This window comes from Python bivittatus, unplaced genomic scaffold (genome assembly GCF_059951505.1).
Source record: "Python bivittatus isolate LINGU-HERP-01145 unplaced genomic scaffold, Pbiv_v1 ctg000070_np1212, whole genome shotgun sequence".
NCBI lineage: Eukaryota > Metazoa > Chordata > Lepidosauria > Squamata > Pythonidae > Python > Python bivittatus.
Window position 1 is genome coordinate 27,469,990 of NW_028277034.1, and position 20,348 is coordinate 27,490,337.

Sequence of the window (20,348 nt, forward strand, 5' to 3'; positions counted from 1 at the left end):
TTTTTTTGTCTTGTAGTTCAGGATGACTTGAGTTGTTGCTATTGTGATTATCCTTCATTGGCAAATATTTCAGTTGCCTAAAGGGAATAATTCATTTATATTATTTAAAAATTGTTTGTTGTGATGATGTGGTCTTGGTATGTTGTTCCTGTGTCCTAGTGCAGCCCCTGATCTCATCTCAGGGTCCCAGTCAGCAGACCTGGGTTTTCAACTATTGCTACTGAATGCCAGGTTGGTCTGTAATAAGGCCACCCACATCTCTGATCTGATCTGAAAGAGTAAACAGTGCAAGGAAAAAGAGAAAGAGAAAGAGAGAAGAAAGAGAAAAGTAGGAATATAATAAGGAAAGAGAAAAGAAATATATAAAGAAGTGACTTCCAACCTTTATCACAACAAGAATAAACAAATTTAGTGACTCTTCACCCCCTCAAAGGTTACAAACATTTATCTCTTTGTACCATATCCCATCTCTTATCTATAAACAGATCCATAAAATATCATCTTTTCACTCCTGGTGACAGCACAAAGTCCATAAAGGGTTGCCAGAGGTAATAACATATCTTGTTTTAACCTTGATCAAATAAACCAACTTTATATTCTTTCCTTTTATTCCTAACCACCTTAATCTTTAGTTCATTCAAATGATGTCATTGGATATGATTTGTCTTCATTTCTTCTTTGTCCTATCACAAAGAGTTCTTCAAGGCTTTAACAAGCCTCTTCTGTAGATCCAGTAGGAAAAAAAATATCCAGGTCACTCTTTTGATTTGTCATTTGTATTTCCCTTTTAAATTTTAGAGCCCCAGCCAATTTCTTTTGTAGATCTAGTGAAACATTCTTTTCTAAGCCATTCTTTTGGCCTGTCAGTTATAAATCCACTTTCAATACCATCTCTATCTTGTCAGATAAAATTTGTTCTATCATTTCTTCAATAACATCTTTTGAACATAGTCTATCCAGAGAAGCAGACATCATTACTGACATTGTTGAACTTGTGGCTACTATTTTCTCATTCCATTCTTCAAAAGTCTCCTTCAGTATTTTCTTTGTTAGAATGTTTACATTTTGCAGGTTTGTAAATCTTTCCTCTACCTAAAAACCTTGCTCTAGTGTCCAGCTTTTGAAATCATGACAGTGTTTATCTTTGTCTCTATTTTCCATGAGAAGCTCTTTGTTCTTTATAATGAATTCCAAAATCTTATTATAAAGGTTTCAATATTGCAATTTTTCTGGACCATTTATAAATTTATAAGATCAAAATTTTATTTAGCTTTTTGCTGTTTATTTCAGATTTTTTTAAGTTCTTAAGTTTATGATTAATATTTTATTTCATTCAGGATTGAAGGAGGATTCACTGGGCATTTTCAGAGTTGTGGTCCAAAGATCTCTAATAGCTTAGAAGAAGTTAATGAGTAATTTCCAAAACTGATTAGAAAGTGAGTTTTGTGAACTTAGTGTCCTTTAAATGTCTCTGCTGCATTTGCAAACAAGATGGCTAATCCTGTTGCCTCCTAGCACCAGTGGAAAACCACTATCCTGAGGTTTCCTCATGAAGACCAGTTATCTGGAGCACATGTAGGTGAACTCCTTTCTCTCTTTATCTGGAGAGGTTTCAAGGAACCAGTCTTCTCACCATTTCCTTGATCTTTGCCACTGTTGTCTGCTCCACTTCTGTAGAGCTATCTTCAGTTTGGCATACTTCCCCCAGAAATCCCCTGACCTGGCATTTATTACTGAGATTTGGGGGGGGGGGGGTTACCCCTCTCAGAAATTTTGCCCAACTGAGTTTTGAGTATGGCATCAGCCAAGACCCAGGACAGGGGTGAGATGTAGTAATTGTCATCTAAGATACTTGGGTGGCCTTCAGAGGGGCTGTTTCACAGATTGCCCACCTTAACAAATAGGGTTGTGTATTTGTTAATAGGGCCAAAATTTATGTATATGTCTATTTATTGGCTGTAAACCCAGCAAACTTTCATTAGCTTATTGTATAATACAAGCCACTGCATACATTAGAAGTCTTTCAAAGTTATATTGACCTGAAAGAAGTATGTGTAGTATTGCAAAGGCATTATGCATGTATATTCATTTTTAAAAAAGAAAATATTTTATTTATAATATTTTAATCACATATTTTGATTAGAAACGATCTCAAAAAGGATATATATCTTGCCTTTTATTGTAGAATGCTCAAGCAAGGTAAGAACATAAACGGATACTGAAAAAAAGAAAGAAGAAAAGATAAAAACGAAATTATAGCTTTTAGCTGGCTTTAATAGAATTGTTACTTGTGATTTTAATTGGGGGATATTTATATTTTTATTGTTTTTATTGTCTTGCTTTTTAATTGTAAGCTGTCCAGAGTCACCTTCTGGGGGAGATGGGCAGCATATAAAATAGATAAATAAATAAACAAACAAATAAATAAGGTTACAAAGCTCAGATTACTAATTTCTTTATGTTTGTGACATTTTTGTCACAAACAAAAGCCTTGGATAAAATCTATTAAGATAGTCGTCTTCCTCTGCAGACTTAGGCCGGTAACAAAACCAGGAAGCCCTAGTGAATTTGGCAGTTGTTTGATGTTCCTCATGCTGTGGAAGAAAACATTTATTTAATTTGAAATAGAATTGTACTTTCTTTTTCCATTATCTTATATGATACACCTTGTTTTTCATTTGTTGTGGTGATACAGTAAGTGAAGTTTTACTAAGTGACATACTCCTATATCTGTAAAATACAATGAAAAAATTAATTATACCATTCCCACTAAGAAAGTGCTATTATAGAAATGTATAATAGAAATGCCTAATGGAGGAAAATTTCTACTGATTGTCCACTGAAATGGCAACTTCAGTACAGTATCATTATTAAATGGAAATGCCATGGAAAGAAAATAAAGCATTATATTGGTCACTTAAGTAAGCAGCAACTTTATTTTTCCAATGTGTATGCATTTATATTAATAAGTGATGACTGATTCTTGGATAAAATGTACTTCAAGGTTACTTAATAATGCCCATAGAAGCTTTCATATATATTTTTGGGAAGCTTAGCATCTTCAGCCAAGTACTCCATTCTGCAATCTAGCATTGTGAATACCTAGCAGACTTTTACAGGATGTTCCTTGTATGAAAGTAAATACATTTTTACTTTAATAGCATTTCAGAGCAATATGTGGAGCGCTCTACTGATGAGAGATCTTAGGGGTGTTTTAAACTATTTGTAATAATGCCATATAAATAAATAGTCCATTAGATATCTGATGCTGGTCTAAAGTAGTTTTCACAATCTGGTTTCCTCTAAGAGTTTTCTGCTCCAGCCAATGGTCAGAAATGAGAGGCTTAAACACTGGAGGAACTCAGAATGGCAAAGATATTTTAGAAGAGGTGTCTGAGTTTTTAATAAAACCTATGTTGAAGCTATTCCAAAATCAGCTTTGTTAGAACTACTGGGGGATAAAAAAAACCCCAAACAAACAAACAAATAAAACATGGAGTTGAATGTTATTCTTTACAGCAAGAGTCAATACATTTTCAACATAGTAAAGTCTATTATTCTCTCAATATAGTGATGAGAACTTAAAATGTTGGATTACCAGGTCTGGGTTCTAAAAATTGGGATGGTCATAATATGGCAGCAAAGAGGTACAGAAACCTCTTTCTTTTTGCTGTCATCTACAATTATCCATTTGTTACTGGCAGCCCAAGTAAAGTATGATACTTTAAGATGAATTGGTGAGAAAGTATATGTAGCTTCCAGGGAAGAAATGGCAAACTGAAGACAGCCTTACTAAAAAGAGAACTGACAACTGTGGTGGAAGAAAGAGCTGGTGAATAGACTAGCTTTTCATACTTCCTTTCTGGAGAAGGAGAGGACTTGAAATCACCCACAAGTGGTCCAGACAATTGCTCCTCGGAACAGTCTCTGGCAGGTTTAGAGCATTGGGAGATGAGGGAATAGCCATCATGCTCAAACCATAGTTGGCACCTTCAAAAGGACACTAGGTTTGCATATTTCCTTTTCTAATCACTTTCATAAATTGCTTGTAAACTGCTTTTTAGCTATTAGGAACCTTTTAGGTTTTGCAGCACTGATGAGCTTCCTTCAATCCTTATGACTTTAAGTTCAAGGATTTGGTTTTTTTGTTTTTTAATAAACAGCAAAAAGTTATTAGAACTTGGATTTTGGAAAGTTACAAATGGACTAAGGGTCCAGATGGATTTGAAATAAGATTTTGGAATTAATTGTAAGAATCCTTCCCATGGGAACATGCTTTTGTTTTGACTTCTCTTAAAAAGAAAAAAAAAAAAGATAGGATGAGACTTTGAAGGTTGAACACTAGAAGGAACAAGAAAGAACTAAATATTACAATTAAAGAGAAGAACACTTAAATCTGACTTACTAATACAGAATGAAGCAAAATATTTTAACATTGGACATTGTCAGGTCCAGCACAAGAACAGTGATGAAACGGTCCAGTCTAGTACAGTTCCTTTATTTGCTTACACCTTAAAGACAGAATCTTGCCAAACTAAATCTATACTACAGCAATTAGTAGATATACCCTGGGGAATTCTAGGGAGTGACTACCCTGAATCTCTTACTCTTCCTACGCTCCTCTTGCAGGCTGGATTGTCTTTTGTCTCCTTTTACCTGCTGGAATGCAGCCCCCTCCTTCCTGATAGCCTTGATCTCCCACATCTCTCTCCTTCTCGGAAATACATTCAGTCACAGACATATTGAAAGATAGTTTTGAACAATGGACCCAGAAGTTAATTTTAAGAGTGTCTGCCTCTATAGCTAGATAGTGTTTAAAAGATGTTATGAAAGAGGAACAAGTTTTAGCTGACAAGATTGAGACTGTTCTAAAAGTGGATTTAAAAATGACAGGCTACAAGAATGTTAAGGGAATAGATGCTACATGGGACATACAAAAGAAACCAGCTGATGTCTTAATATTTAAAAGATACCAACAAATAACAAATCAAGGGAGTGACCTGGATAATTTTCCTATATTGGATTTACAAAAGAGGCTTGTTAAAGCTTTGAAGAATTTTGTGGGAAGGGACAAAAGAAAAAAGAAAAGAAAAGAAAAAGAAAAAAATCAAGACATTATTTGAAGGGACAAAAGATCAAGGTTGTTAAAAGTAAAAGGAAGGAACATAAAGTTAGTTTATTTGACTGAAGTTAAAATAGATATGTTGTTATCTGTCAGAACCTCCGCAATCAAACAACCTCCCTGCTAGCTTGCTTGCTTCATTTCTGCCATTACAATGCTAAGGAGGGTGGGGGAAAAGCTGTTAGGCGCAGATGGACTGTTATCTAGTTCTCCGTGTGAGACCAAGAGATCATAAGTGACAGGCATGAGACAACCTGAGTAAGAGAAAGGGGGGAGGTACAGGTGGAAAAAGGTTAAATGTAGTTTTTGGCACACATGGGTTTCAGTTTCAGCAATGCTCTCTACCTGTATACCAGTCCTTAATAAACTAACTTTCCTTTGAATCTACAATGGTGTCAAGGGGAGTTGCTTTTATTGGGAACCGTGCAATGCAGGTTATTATTTCTGGTAACCCTTAATGGACTTTTGCTGATCAGAACTGAAATAATAAGGCTTTAAGGATCTGTTTATGGATAAGAAATGGGATATAGGAAGAGATCATTTGTTGTATTTTAAGAGAAGGTGACAAGTTACTAAAATTGTTTATAATTATGATGCAGGGGGAAGACATTTCTTTATATATTTCTTTTCTTTTCCTTTACTATATTCTTATTTTTTCTTTCTTTTCTATTTTTCTATTTTTTTCTTTTCTGTGCTTTCTATTGTATCTCTTTTCTTTTTTTTTAATTTCTTTCGTTTGTATTAGTTTTTATCTTTGTAATTGTAATTTTTCATAAAATTACTATATATATAAAAAAGAAAGAATATGTAGGCTTTGAACCAGTTTTTTATTCATCAAGGTTAGACTTCAAAAGTATCATCTATGCATTTTCAAGATGATGCTTATACATTTTTTTCAGACCTCAGAAAAGCCTGGAAAAAAAGGGGGGGGAAGGGGTGCAACACATGATAACTAGTGATGGTTTGCTTAAACATGGTTTTGAATAAGCTACCAATAAGCTTCATACAACCACAGTATTGCTTTACATTACATGTGAATGGAGCCATGTGGATTTCAGGGGATATACCTTTTTATTAAAACAGTATTAGTTGAAAAGCTATTAAAAGTAATTCCAGAATAATTCAGGACTGACTTAGCATATCATAATCTACTATTTTATTTCCTCTTAACATAGCTTCTCCAAAGTGTATATGTTATCTATGTTGCTTCACACGCTATGCTCAATAATCATAATGGTAAGTGGGAATGACCTTGGGAGACTGGAAGAAGAGCCACAGACCAGACAGCCATTGTGCAAAAGGTATCTCAGTCCACAGAAGCAGAAGGGGCGTGGGAAGCCAAGTGTTTCAGGGGGGACCCACCCTAGTTTTCCAGTGTGTAAAAGGAAAGGAGGGGAAGAATACTTTGAGACTTGCAAGACTGATGTTAGTCCTTCAAGGTAGTCCACACAAGAAGCACAACAATGAATAGTAGTTCTATCTTTATTGTAAGGTTATATCAGCAGAATGCCCCCTGTGCTTCTGTGGACTGAGATATCTTTTGCATGATAATTGTCTAGTCTTTAGCTCTTCCTCCTGCCTCCTAAGGCCATTCCCACCTAGCATTATAATAATCTTCACAATAAACTTTTTTGACTAATCTGGTCACAAAACTGTTTGTGCTTAATTAGAGAAACACTTCTTTTTACCATTGTTTTTATATGGATGCAACTTTGTACTGTTTTTTGTATGTTTTTTATTGCTCTTGCTGTGAGCCGTCCAGGATTATGGCACATAGGATGCCTTTTGAATGAATGAATGAATGAATGAATGAATGAATGAATGAATGAATGAATGAATGCAAAAGTATCTGAGGAACTATACTGAGCATATGGGATGAATTCTATATGCTCAAGTTACCATAACATTTTAACATAAACATCAAAATATAAATCTGCCCATCTATCTAAACCCCATATATGACTGATTATTCAGCCACAAAATATTTAAGGTAGCAAGTCAAGATAACATAACATTATACAAGCAGGATCTTTTGTTGGAATAGCAAGAACCGGATTCCACTAAAATTCAGGAAAACTTCTCATTGCTGAGAACTTGGATATTAGCTGGGCAGATTCAGAGAAGATGGATAAGGCTTTATCTAGTGAAGTTATCTGAAATGAGTTTGATTCTGTCAATCCGGAGCAAGTGAACAGGGTCCTTCTCAGCATCAGTTTAACCACTTACTGTCTGGATTTCTGTCCTTCTTGGTTGGTGAAGGCTTCCATGGAAGTGATGGGGAGCTGGGTCAGGGTGGTAGTGAATGTGTACTTGAGGGAGGGGGTATTACTACCCTCTTGGAAAGAGGTGGTGGGGCATTGTCTCCTTAAGAACCATGTGTTGCAGCTGCAATTAGATTATCTGGGCCCTTTTCACCCACATTGTAACCTCAGATTTAACATGGAGAGAGCATTGGCTATGCTTATAGATAATCTCTGGTGGGACTTGGATATGGATAGTGTGACCCTTAAGTAAAGCTTGATCTCTCAGCAACTTCCTGTACCATCAATCATGTAGTTATGAATACACTTCATAGCACTCATGAAACACCTCTATTCCAAAAGTTACACTAGTTGCCATTTGCCTTCTAGGTGCAATTGAAGGTCCTGGTTGTCAATTTTAAACCCCATACATAGTTCAGAATATAGTATCTGCCTTCTCCCAATAATATCTGCCTGCCTGGTAAGATCTAATAACGTGGGCTGTTTACATGTCCCCTCAGTGAGAGATTGCCATCTTTAGGGCTATGGAAGCATGACTTCTCAGTTGTTGCTGCTCTTAAATGAAATAGTATCACACTACATTGAACAGCTTCATCCCTCCTAGCCTTCAGGAAATTAGCAAAAACTTGGCTCATAGACAAAAGCAAGCAGCCTACATGGCAGTTTAGTGTGATTGGTTAACATGGGAAAGTTCTTATTTGTCACAGGTACCATGAAATACAAAATTTAGATTTACCAAGTCCTATTATTATAACATGTTAGGAATGGAAAAACTAGTTTTGTTCTTATAGTAAACTTCTAGTGATTGCTAGAAACTGACTTTAAAGCTAGAAATGGCTATTTTTAGCTTTCCACCAAAATCATCTTATTAAAGATTATGGAGGTGTTTTCTACATCTTGGTCCCATTCCCCAGATCCCAAACCTTTCAAATTAGTAATATAATACTTAAGGTAAATCAATAGCACAAGCCCCTAGCTAAGATTGATTTTACTCCGGTGGGATTTTCATCTCATTCATCAAAAATCATTTCCTATGCCATAATAGTACTTTTTTCCCAAAGAACAGAGGAACCAATACTTAAATTATTTTTAATATGTTTGATCTTAGTTATATGCCACCTGTTTATTCTTAAATAAAACTCTCTTCTCAATTCATTGCTGTACAGTTAAATTTATTTCCTTGTCATTGAACTGTTGCCCACATTTACAAGCAATCTCTTTATGCTTGCCTGTGAAAAATTACATTTTAATAGTTTTCAACATAATCCACCCCTATAATATTAGTTCTTATGCTATTGGACATAATCCAACTCCTTTTCTATTTGTTTTTCTACTACTTCTAAAGCATCTGGCCAATAATTACATCAAACCTCAAATATGTGAATGTTAATTTTAATGAAAAATCAGATCCTAAAAAAAGAAATAAAGCCCAATCCACTTAAAATTCTGAAGCAAGGATATTTGGCTATAAGTTACTTTGCAAGAAGAGGAACAAATATCTCTTAACTCATTACATAAACAATTTCTACTCAGCCCAGCATACAAATAGAACAGCATAATACATGTTGAAACTCAGATAACGTATTAGATATGTCTATATATTATATTTGGATAATTAAATAATTATTATTGGAAAAGAAAACTGAATGCCTTTCTGTTTCTCAAAGATGATAATTCATCATAAGACCACCATGAATATTTTTACACACGGGAATCTGAAATCATGAAGGAGTAAAACACTGATTTCTTGCCAAGAGATGTCATCTTCAAAATCTTCAGGGTTTTTTTTTTTTCCTATTCACAAACTAGAATCTAATAGAATGTAATATTTGCCACACAAAAGTCCAGTGTGGCATGAAGGTTATTGAGAAACTTTGTATTTCAAATTTCAGTACAGACTGATTTATATCTCACAGACTAAGATGGACATTGGAATGTGGTTATTCATTACCTTTTTTACTACCTTGAATGCTCTTATGTTCAAACATTATATAAGGAATTCTGATTTTGATTCAAAATATGTTTAAGAATTGCTCTTTTAGGGAAAAATATAGTCAGAAAAATGCAATTTGACAGTAAATGTATTGTTAAATATATATTTAAAGAAAAACTAGTATAGATTTTTTAAAAACAAATTTGAATGAACTAAAGAAGAAACAGAATAGAGAGGTATTATGGATGAACATAACAATGACATAGAATTCAAATAAATTAATGGGAACATATTTCTAGTTGTGCTTGATCTTGGCCTAATGTAGTTTCTTTTACAATGTAAAAGAAATGACACATAGAAAAGGAAAGAAGGGGTGACAGTGGAATGGATGGGATGGGAGTAGAATAAAATCTGTATTAGAACAATTTTCTTAAAATTCCACATCTTTTATAATAACTAAGATGAAAACAGAGTTCCAGCTGGAGGAAAAAAAACTTAGCCCAACTTTTCTTCTTCCCCTTTTTAGTGCACACTGTTAAAAAGTCTGAGTGAACTCACAATTAAGAAGAGCTTAGCAGCTGAATTCTCAATAGAGGCAAGAGAACAATTGACTATCCTGCCAAAGGCTGTGCACAGATGTATCCTGGCATTTAGAACAGCCTGGTGATACTATAAAAGCATGCAAGAATTCAAAGTTCATGCAGCTGGACTTCAAACATTGCATTACAAAATTAGGTGGCATCTATTCTAAGCACAAAGGCCCAGCAATATCACTAATCTCTCTGTTCAAGTTGCCAATATTTTATGAAACTCTCAACAGTTTCATTAAAAACACTTTCTTCATCCTGGTCCTTTTAAAACCAAAAGCATAAAACACTTGATAGCCAAATTACAATTACTTGAGAGAAACAATCCAAATTTCCAAAAAAAATTGATAGCTCCAGCAATGAAATAAAGATTTCGAACAACCCAAAGGCCGGATTGTTAATATTTCTCATAATTAGCTCCACCTGGCTTGTGAATCTCCTTCCAACAGCAATGCTACTTTGGAAGCACAGCAGGATAAATCATCCAATCAAATGAGATGATCACTCCCAGCTGTCTCTTATTCAGGATTTCCTCAAGCAGTGACAGTTACTATGTTCTGGATCTACCTGCTTCAGTGCTTTTTCTTTTCTTTGGAAGGGATAGAAATGATTTCCCCCACCCCAATAGAGAGTTTTGATGACATTACCAGTGACATTGTTGAATTAATTTACTTTTGATGCCCAGAATATTCTAGGCATAGGTTTGCATTTTGGTTTTTTAAAGAGATGAGAAATTGAAGCAAATCTCCATTTGGTTCCATGAGGTGAATGGAATGCCATTGCAGTCCTCTAAGGAACCCAGTGCTCAATTTTATGCTTCGATAGAGAGTGTTTAAAGTTGCAAAAGAAATTTAAAAGCACAGATAAGTGAAGTTACAGTCACTGCATTGGGCCAATATATACTTTGTGAGCTGCAGTTGATCAATTCTATTTTTAATCATGCATATCTTTTACCAGTAGAAACATGTGAAGTATACTGTATACATTAACACATGTGCAATTTCCACTCAGTCCCTAAAAGAAAAGTTGGTTGCTACTATTAGCAAAGCTATTTTTTTTTAAGAAAAGAAATCTTCCAAATAAGAGCTAAAACAAACTACTAAACCTGTAACTTCTGTAGTTTGAAGAACTAGCCATTCTTGTGTTAAATTCAAAGTACTGCAATGTCTCAGAACTCATCTGGTTTATAAATCCATATTATTCAATAGAGAGACATTAAAGTACTAACTTCCAGATGGCTTAATAAGCTGTTGAAAGTGTAAATTAAACCTAATTGGCCTGTGATCAAATATATAAGAGATGTCAGTTATTCATGTTTGAATATGTTCAAATAATTTTGAGTACTTTTTAAATCTATCTTTCCACTTTACAAAGGTACCAGACAAATATGTCCAGTTTCTCCCTTAATTTTTTAATATTTGTTTAGCTTTAGCCTTTACTCTTAGCTTTTTCTTTTAGGCAAGTTTATAAATCATTCATTTTTTGACAATTAATTAGAATATAGTTTGGCATTACATGCTGATGATATTTTATTGTTTATTTCTCAACCTCATACTTTAATTCTCATTATGAATTATTTGACTGATGCCTTTGGGTGAATTGCAGGATACTCTGTAACTGGTCTGGTCAGAATTTCTGCCAATAGACAAATAGTAATTTATTCATATGCTCTATTTATTTTCATATATGTATTTAATTTTTAACCTATTTAGGAATTCTTACATAAATTATATCTATATACTACTAAAACTCTCATTCCTGTAACTTTCAACTGAGTGAAACGGTGCATCATAGGGCAACAATTTTTGAACCAAGGTATCTCAGATGGCTAATTTACAGAAAGTGTCCAAAATCCAGGACCCATTATTCCCATGGGATTGACATTTGGAAAAATTTGTGGCTGCTTCAGCACTACAGTGCTGGTCACATGATCATAATGGGCATATCCCCAACCTCTTTCCAGCCACATCTGCATCCAATCAGCTGGCAGCAAGGCCCAATGGGTGATTCAACCAAGGCTCAAATTTGAGATCTCTTAATGGTGGTGGGCATTGAGGGAAGGATGAGGGGTGATTTGGATGCCTGCTGGCAAAGTAGGGCTGGCTGGAGGATGCTGGTGGTCAATGGGTGAGCCCGCTTTCTCCCTTGAGGGAGGGGGCCCTTGGGGACCTGCTGGAATGGGGAATGTGGGAATGCAGTTTTCCTCATGGTCCATGGCTCCCTTTGTTCCATGTCCCCCCCAGCAAAGTGGAGGCAGTTCTGCAGGTGAGCTGAGGAGGAGGAGAAGACTTAACTGGGGCTCTCCTGAGGCTTGTGAGGGGAGGGCAAATGGCAAAACCCTATTTTATATGTGGGAAGGAAGGAAGGAAGGAAGGAAGGAAGGAAGGAAGGAAGGAAGGAAGGAAGGAAGGAAGGAAGGAAGGAAGGAAGGAAGGAAGGAAGGAAGGAAGGAAGGAAGGAAGGAAGGAAGGAAGGAAGGAAGGAAGGAAGGAAGGAAGGAAGGAAGGAAGATTTCTGAAGTTTCCTGGCAGCTTCCCAAAAGCAAAGGCATTGGGGAAGCTGGCAGAAAGTCACAAGTAGCTCACACTCCCATTGCTTTTTTGCCCTTGGTCATTCTGTTTCTCTGTTTAGGTAAGGAAATATCTCTGATACAATGACCAACAGGTCATGGGTTGTCTAATTCCTTCATTAAAATTAATAAGATGTAAAAAGAGGTTTCCTTGGAAATTAATAGATAGGAGACTCTACCCTCATCCTTTGGGTTTTTTTTAAACATCTCAGAATAAATGCAATTCTCAGGATACTTCATATTTAACATAGAATTCCTATAAATTTATAGGAATTCTATAAACATAGAATTCCTATAAATATATCCAGAATATATATATATATATATATATATATATATATATATATATCACACTGTTCCATAAATTTCTATAGGATACCTCAGTTCCTAAGGTAGCTTTGAAAAAAATGCAACTGTCCATTAAAGAGGTAAATTTGGTTTTCCTGATTCAGTCTTGAATTATACCATTATGCATAACTTTTAATAACTACCAAATTTTGAATGTCTTCACTGTATACCAAGAATCCATTCTGGGCCTTTTGGAATGTCCATATATAGCATTTTAGTTCACTGAAATGTTTAGGTTCAAAATGTAATATATTATCTATATTTCCTGTTACTATCATATCAATTCAAAAGCTGTGGTATACTATTTCTGAAAATTTGATTTTTCTCATGTCAAATTGATGCTATGGGGTAATTCGAATCTTAAAATTGATGAAATAAATAATTATATAGAAACTTTTGAAGGATACTGGAATTTTGTCTTTAGATGAACTATGAGATGATAACTCTGACCATTGATTATTTTCTACTATAAATAATAAGGATAAGGACTGCTTGTCTGCTGCTACCCATGGGCAATATTTTCACCTAATAAGTAACTAATACTTAGTGATATCTCAGTTTGGACCAGGAACATTTTCATTTTCAGTGACACCTCTTTTAATATAAATAGTCATTAAATCCTATGAGACCAAAAAAAACAAAAACAAAAACCTGCAACTAATCTTTTTACATACTTGGAATTTATAAATGAATTTTATATTCAAATTTTAAGGAATCAGAAATTTCTATTTTTGTCTAAATAGTGAGAAACTATCTTAACATTAATAGATCTTTGATTATGGTTTATTCAATGAAAACATATTTCAGGAATTTTGGACCCCATTGGCATTGTATATAAAAGTTGAGTAAATAAGAATAATTTTTCATTAAAATATATTTTTGTGATGTTGCAAAGTTAAAATATATTATGGGAAGAAGTAATTCTATATACTCTGACATTACATTGATTCTGAGACAAGATTTAATATTTTCAGTTCAGATTCTTTTGAACTATAAACCTATCACATGCAAATTAACAACTGGACAATGAAAATCGATTCTTCATGTCCTCTTATTGCTAACAGACTAGTACTTCAACACTGGAATGATAAATTTATGGGCCCATTTACTCAGTATATTGAGATGTTTTTACTTGCAACTTATGAGTAAGTTGCTTATAGGCATAGATTATGTATGGACATTAACAGTGGAATATGGCTATTTTTTGTTGAAGCTCTTGTGGAAAGTTCAAAAACTTGTATGATAAGCCTGTCTGTATATAATTTTTGTTTTAATTGTATTTCTTTTTTTTCTTTTTTCTTACTTTTCTTTGTTTTCTTTTATTAACTAAAGGTAATTTTTTAAAAAGCCGTTGGAAGTTGCAGGCAACAGACTTGGTGCTACTATAAAAATTGGTGAGTTATCAAGGTGTAAATAACTTCTATCCTCTATTTTCCTGTATTGAGAGATCTCTACTTTTACATTATTAGAATACCAGAAGTAAAGTGTAAGCATGGGGAAATGATGAAGCATATGTTGTCATGTTGTAGCACAAGTCACAACACATTTACCCTATTTTGGTTCATTATGGGTAGGAACAAAGCTTGGGAACATATCTGACTCAGTCTGGAAATACAAAGAGATCTCAGTTTAAAATGTTCCTTCTTAGGGTATATTGGATGAATATGTGAGAAGCAAGCCTAAAGACTGAAGCAGAGCTATACCAATAGGTCTTGCATTGACAATTCAGGCACTGACATTCCACAGCATAAGAATGTAACAACATAGATATGCAGCCTTCCCACATGCAAGTACGTGCATAAAGAAGTCCACATAATTTGGAGTCCATATCAACTGGACAGTATTTAAGCAAAACTTGAGTCTGGCAATTTTAATTATTCAAAATCTGAATGTTTATTTTGAATATTGACAAATTAGATATTGAATAATATTTGATAAAATATATTATACTTCTTACAATGTCATTAAAATAAAAAGAATAAGAAAAAAGATCTTATGCTTTTGGAATTCATATAGAACAAGATATTTATAATAAGTTTTGATTTGAAAATGTTTGTCTTCAGACTTCTTAACTCCAGTGCATCAGATATTATTTTCTTTTTTGACATTACATTGCACTGTGAGGCTATTTTATTAGAATGCAGCATTTCCTATAGAAAGTAAAACCCAACACCAGATGGCACTTAAAGGTCACATATTGGCCAATATATAAAATTATAATCTGGATTTTATATAGTTAGAATGAAATATTTTCTTTAAAAGGTCACTGAACATGGTTCATATGTTAGACCCTAATTTATCAGGTTTCTTACAAAAAGAAAACTTACGTTAGATGCTTAAAACAATCAAATATGTAACTCTTTGAAAATACAAGAACATGAACACATTCCTTTTAAATTTTAGCAGAATGCTGGTTAGAAATATTTGCCACAAACAAAAATCACAGATGAAATACAAAACATTTTCTGCTCCCTCCACTTATCAAGAAACTGTTTGACAAAATTTGTACATCTCTGAAAAACGGGAAGCCAGATATTAAATTCCACAGAAAGTTCCATGCTAATATATCAAGAACAAATGATATACACTTAAGGGTAAGTGGAACTACCCTTAAACTTCACCAAGGCACTGAATAATCTAGAACCAAGCCCATAGATTCTCAATTTCTTTCCATTTTTTTTTTTTAGACCTACAGCCTAGCAAAGGAGAAAGGAAGAGGATAAACAATATAAAGACCAGAGCTGACAAATGCTTCTGAATTATTTCTGAATAAATAGCGCTTGCATAATTTTGAGTTCACCCTTTTCATTCAATATCCCAAAATATCTAGCTGTTTATTCCTTTTTCTATATTATTGAATAAAAGAAAGCAATAATAAATGTCCTTTCAAACATTCTGCTTTTTGAAGCTTCTGTCAGTTCCATCATTGTTGTATTCCCCTCGTTTTTTCTTTAAACATCTGAAGTAGCTTCTTTCAATATTGTTTTACTTCTTCTTTTTGTGCATTCTCTTAGTACAATTTTCCATTATAATCTTGTATAATCTTTTTCTCACCCTCAGTGCCAAGAACAAGTCTGTCCCTCTTCATTTATCAGTTAATTAACCCTTTTAATTCTCAGTTTATAGGCCTCACAATAATTCTGTTTAATGTTTCTGATTTCTTGTACTATTTCTTCCTTTTCCATTGATCCCGTTTTATATTTAATTAAGTCCATTTTAGCTTTAATATCTTTTTTTCTTTTTTTTTTTGCGGGAATTTCTGCAGCTCTTCTTCCAGTTTTTTATAGTCATCCTCAATAGTTTAAAGATCTTTTTCTGCATTGTGTTTCTCGCATAGTTTATTATCTTGATAAACCTTCATTGAGTCAAAGGATTCTTTATCTTTATTCTTGCCAAAAATAAGAAAAAAAAAAAAAAGCAAGAGGAGAAAAAAAAAAAAGAAGAAGAGGGAAAAGACTAAGTCTCTTTAAAAAAAATCCAACTGAGGGGGGAATAAAGAGCAAAGCAGAGCTTCTAGCAGAAAGAAGAGCTACTGCCACTAATCAGGGCTCTTGTGACTAGCTCAAACTTTCCATCTTGATATTTTCAAAATCGCTTTCAACTCCACTTTCTTGTTTATAGTTACGGATGGCACCTGTATAAACATGCACATCCCACTATCTTTTTAGAAAGCACAGGGTCTTTGAGCATGCGTCACAATAGAAGAAAAAAAGCACTATGTCAAGCCTCTAGATGGCAGTGCAACTTTCTTTCATTTACTTTCTCTTAACTCCACTTTCCCCATTTCAAAATCAAAAAGTATAAGTTTCTTATAACAATAAAGAAATCTTAGTCAGAAAAAAAGCTTAAGATAAAGAGTTATTGAGTATTAAAAAGAAAAAGCCAATCCAGTTAAAAATATATTTTTTTAAGAGAAAAACATCTTGCCAATTCCACTAAAAAGGGAAAGTTGAAAAGAAAAAAAATTTCCCCCCCTTTTTTTATAAGGCTCAATCTTGCCGCTTAATCCACTTTTCTTCACTTTTAAAAATCTCTTTAAGTTACTTAAGGTGTTCTCTAAGAATATTTGAATAGTAAAAGTCCATCTCACCCAGTTGACACCCCTCTCTTCCTTCTTCCTTTGGAGCTGTCCCGGCTTTCGCAGCCATTTTGGCTGGCTCTCCTCCGCCGGCTTCAAGAGCTTCTCCCGGGATCAATCTGGGACTTGCGGCGTCCCTGAGATCCGTGGGACGTGCCCTTTGCGATCGCCATCTCTACGGGATGGCTTAGGTCCATCGGGACCGTCCGGGGAAGGAGATATCGGCTGCGATCCTGGGAGCCCAGGATCGCCCGCCGTATCGCCGCGACGCCAGCTCCGCCCTCCGTAATGCAATTTTTTCGGCTGGAGATTACTTTTGATATGTCCTTAAACTCCCTCAATAAGGGCTCAATAAGGATATCTCAGGGACAAACTGGTATAAGGAATACTCCTTATGCCTCCAGCTGCTGCTGATCTGATTCACATATTCTTAGCTTTCTCTTCTAATACAGTTCTCTCCTCTAATAGAGTACATTTACAAACTGAAAAAATAAAGTTTTATACTTGAGTGTGTCATTTTTCATTCATTTCAACTTTCACCAGTTCAAATTCCAGTATATTTCCATATTCAGGGTTTCTCTTCCATTCTCCTCTACCCTGCCATCACTATTGGTAAGCTCCTGAATAGCAAAGGTGCTTGATTTTTACTTTGAGTGCACATCTCCACAATCCAAACCCATCAGTGCTTACAAACTTCATGGATCTCCACAAATCTTCATCAGGGCTTTGGACTTAACCCAACCACTTGTGGCCAAGCAGCCACAGCTCTTATCTCTCACTGAGAGTCCAGGGTCTACATCAGCTGGAAATTGGAACTGATACTTAATCAGACTCTTGTTTTTGTTTTGCAGTCTGGCTTACATACAAACCATGGTGAATTCAAGACCTTTCTTAAACTGCTGGATCTGTTACTGAAGGGCACATGTATGTTGTTGGAAAATCTGCTTCATTTGATCTGAAAGCTTGTTGTTTTCCTCCAATCTATTTCAAATATACTGGCTTGCTCTTTTTGTTTAAGCAAATGAGGCGTCCTCACTGCTGGGTTTCTATTTCCATTTCACTGAAAAATCTGAGAGGCAACATCTGCCATGTTTGACTTTGGAAGTGAGATTCTTATAGGGCATAATTAGGTGGATGCCAATATCAGTCATTCCACTTCAGTCCCATTCATAACATTCTACAGATCTTTTCCTTTTCCTTTTCCTTTTCCTTTTCCTTTTCCTTTTCCTTTTCCTTTTCCTTTTCCTTTTCCTTTTCCTTTTCCTTTTCCTTTTCCTTTTCCTTTTCCTTTTCCTTTTCCTTAGAACAGCCCCCATAAAGAAACATTCAATTATCTTCAAAAAATAGTTTTGGCTCATTTACATACTTGTTTCGATCAAAGACTTATACACAGCAACCAAACGGACCACAGTATTATATTTTGATGGAGGAGGAGGAGGAAGAAAAGGAAGAGGAAGAGGAAGAGAAGCAAATGGGTCTGATCAAACATAATATTTTTTCCCTAATGCATATTTTTTCCCCAAAACCATATCCAGTTGTTTTATAAGCTGACTTTTCCTTTCCGCTACCATCTCTGATTTATCCAGTCCAACAACCTCTGTTTTATATTGACCTTGTTATTGAAAATAGTATTTAATGAATGAGGAAACTCAGTTCTGCAAAAAAAAAAGCTTTAGTGGCCCTAAGTTGCACAGTCACATTCAAGCAGATAAAACTTGGGGGGGGGGGGACCCTGTTATCACTTGGATCTGAACATCAGAACTTATAATGGTAATATAAGGTAAAAACAACAACAACAACAAAAACCCTACAAAATGGTCTCACCAATAATAATGCAGCTTGTTTTCCCAGCGAGAGAGACTGTCTAGTGGCACTTCAAAGTACCGCTGCTGAAATCACAACATTTTTTTTTTCCGCGTGTGAAAGAAGCTTCTGTTTTTCCACCTCATTTTCAGAACTGTTGAAAATTATTTCAAATTTCTCATGGTTGTGCTCTTGCGCTTACTTCCACTACTTGGAGGTAGAAGTGCTATTGCTGATATTATCTGCTGTTGCCTAATTTTTCATCCCTAAGGTCTTCCTAGCTGCCCACACTTTCCAATCTGAAAAGGCCCAATGGATGGAGTTGCCTTTCCTTGGAATTTAATTTAAGGACATGATGTCAGGGAGATAGAAGACCACTGGAGAGATGATTGTACAGTGCAACACAAGACATGTTAACAGACTGTATTATGCTACACAACTAGGTAAGAACACCACATTCGGCCCATGAGAATTACACACACACACACACACACACACACAAACTCCTTTGAGATAAATTTTGAAAGTAAATTTACTGTCCAAAAAGTGAATGCCAGCTCGAAGCCAAAGTGTAGAAGAATGTATGACATTAGTTCTAACGGCGTGGCAGCAGATCCCTGTGTTGGAAATGAACAGGAAATCCCAGATGTACTACTTGAACATGATAATGCATGACTCCCCCACAGTGAAAAATAAATTCCTTGCCAGGCGGACATGTTCATTGGTGCACCTTCTTATGGAGACCGATCTATTTTACAGTAACCAGTCATTACCACATTACATGATACATAGGCTGCACTTTACTACAGGAGGGGAGATTATTGCTTACCTAGAGTGAATCACCTGTAGCTACTGCTTAAAGGAAAGCTTACTGATCCTTGAAGTGTATTTTGTATCAATGGTTTGGGTCTTATGGCTGCCTAGAGGTAAATAGAGCTGTTTCTGGAAACAAGGGATAAATTTCATGTGTACATGAGCTCAGGGTACAGCTACTAAAAAGAATTACTATAGAAAAGGGATTCAAGTAATTTTCCTGCAGCCAAGTGAACACAGATATAAAGCTTGATTAGGGAAGCCTCCGTGCACATTTTACTATGTTTTAAAGTGGTCTTTTACATTAAAAAAATATAGAAGTAAAAGAAAGTGATTACATTTTTATTTCTAAATTTCAAAGCTTCTTACCTGGTACATATAACAGTCGAAAATTCCCATAACCAATATATTCAGTTACATTCCTTTGCTGAAATCTGTTTTATTATTACAAGCAAATAGAAACATTTGTTCTGCAGTTTCTTTTTTGTGTTTGTTTCCAGAATCTTAACAAATCAGTCCTGTGCAGATACACTGCCTGCAATCATGATTCAACTCTGGAAGAAATATCCATTCGGTTTGTATTTACATTTACTTTGGATTAGAACAGTATGTGTAAGGAATATTTAAATGTAAAGTGTTAAATCTGGCAGGTTCATACTGTCAGACTTCAAATGCTTCAGGTAATTTCACACCAGCAGGATTGTTATACATAATATGCTTGTTCTGATGTTCTATTGTGTTCCTTTGGTCAGATCTTTAACACAGTGGCATATTTTAATGGTGTCAATTAGTACTCATGGATTTATGAATATTATGCTTGTAACAGCTTAAATT

The 20,348-nt window shown here is 35.0% G+C and overlaps 1 long non-coding RNA gene across 1 annotated transcript; it reads left to right on the forward strand.

The window, feature by feature from the left end:
• The first annotated feature begins 1,493 nt into the window (after positions 1–1,493).
• LOC112540927 (uncharacterized) lies at positions 1,494–20,086 on the forward strand. Its single transcript, XR_003084961.2, has 4 exons — positions 1,494–1,575; positions 14,153–14,214; positions 18,973–19,144; positions 20,015–20,086. It is a non-coding gene; the product is annotated as an uncharacterized LOC112540927 (long non-coding RNA).
• Positions 20,087–20,348: the final 262 nt, after the last annotated feature.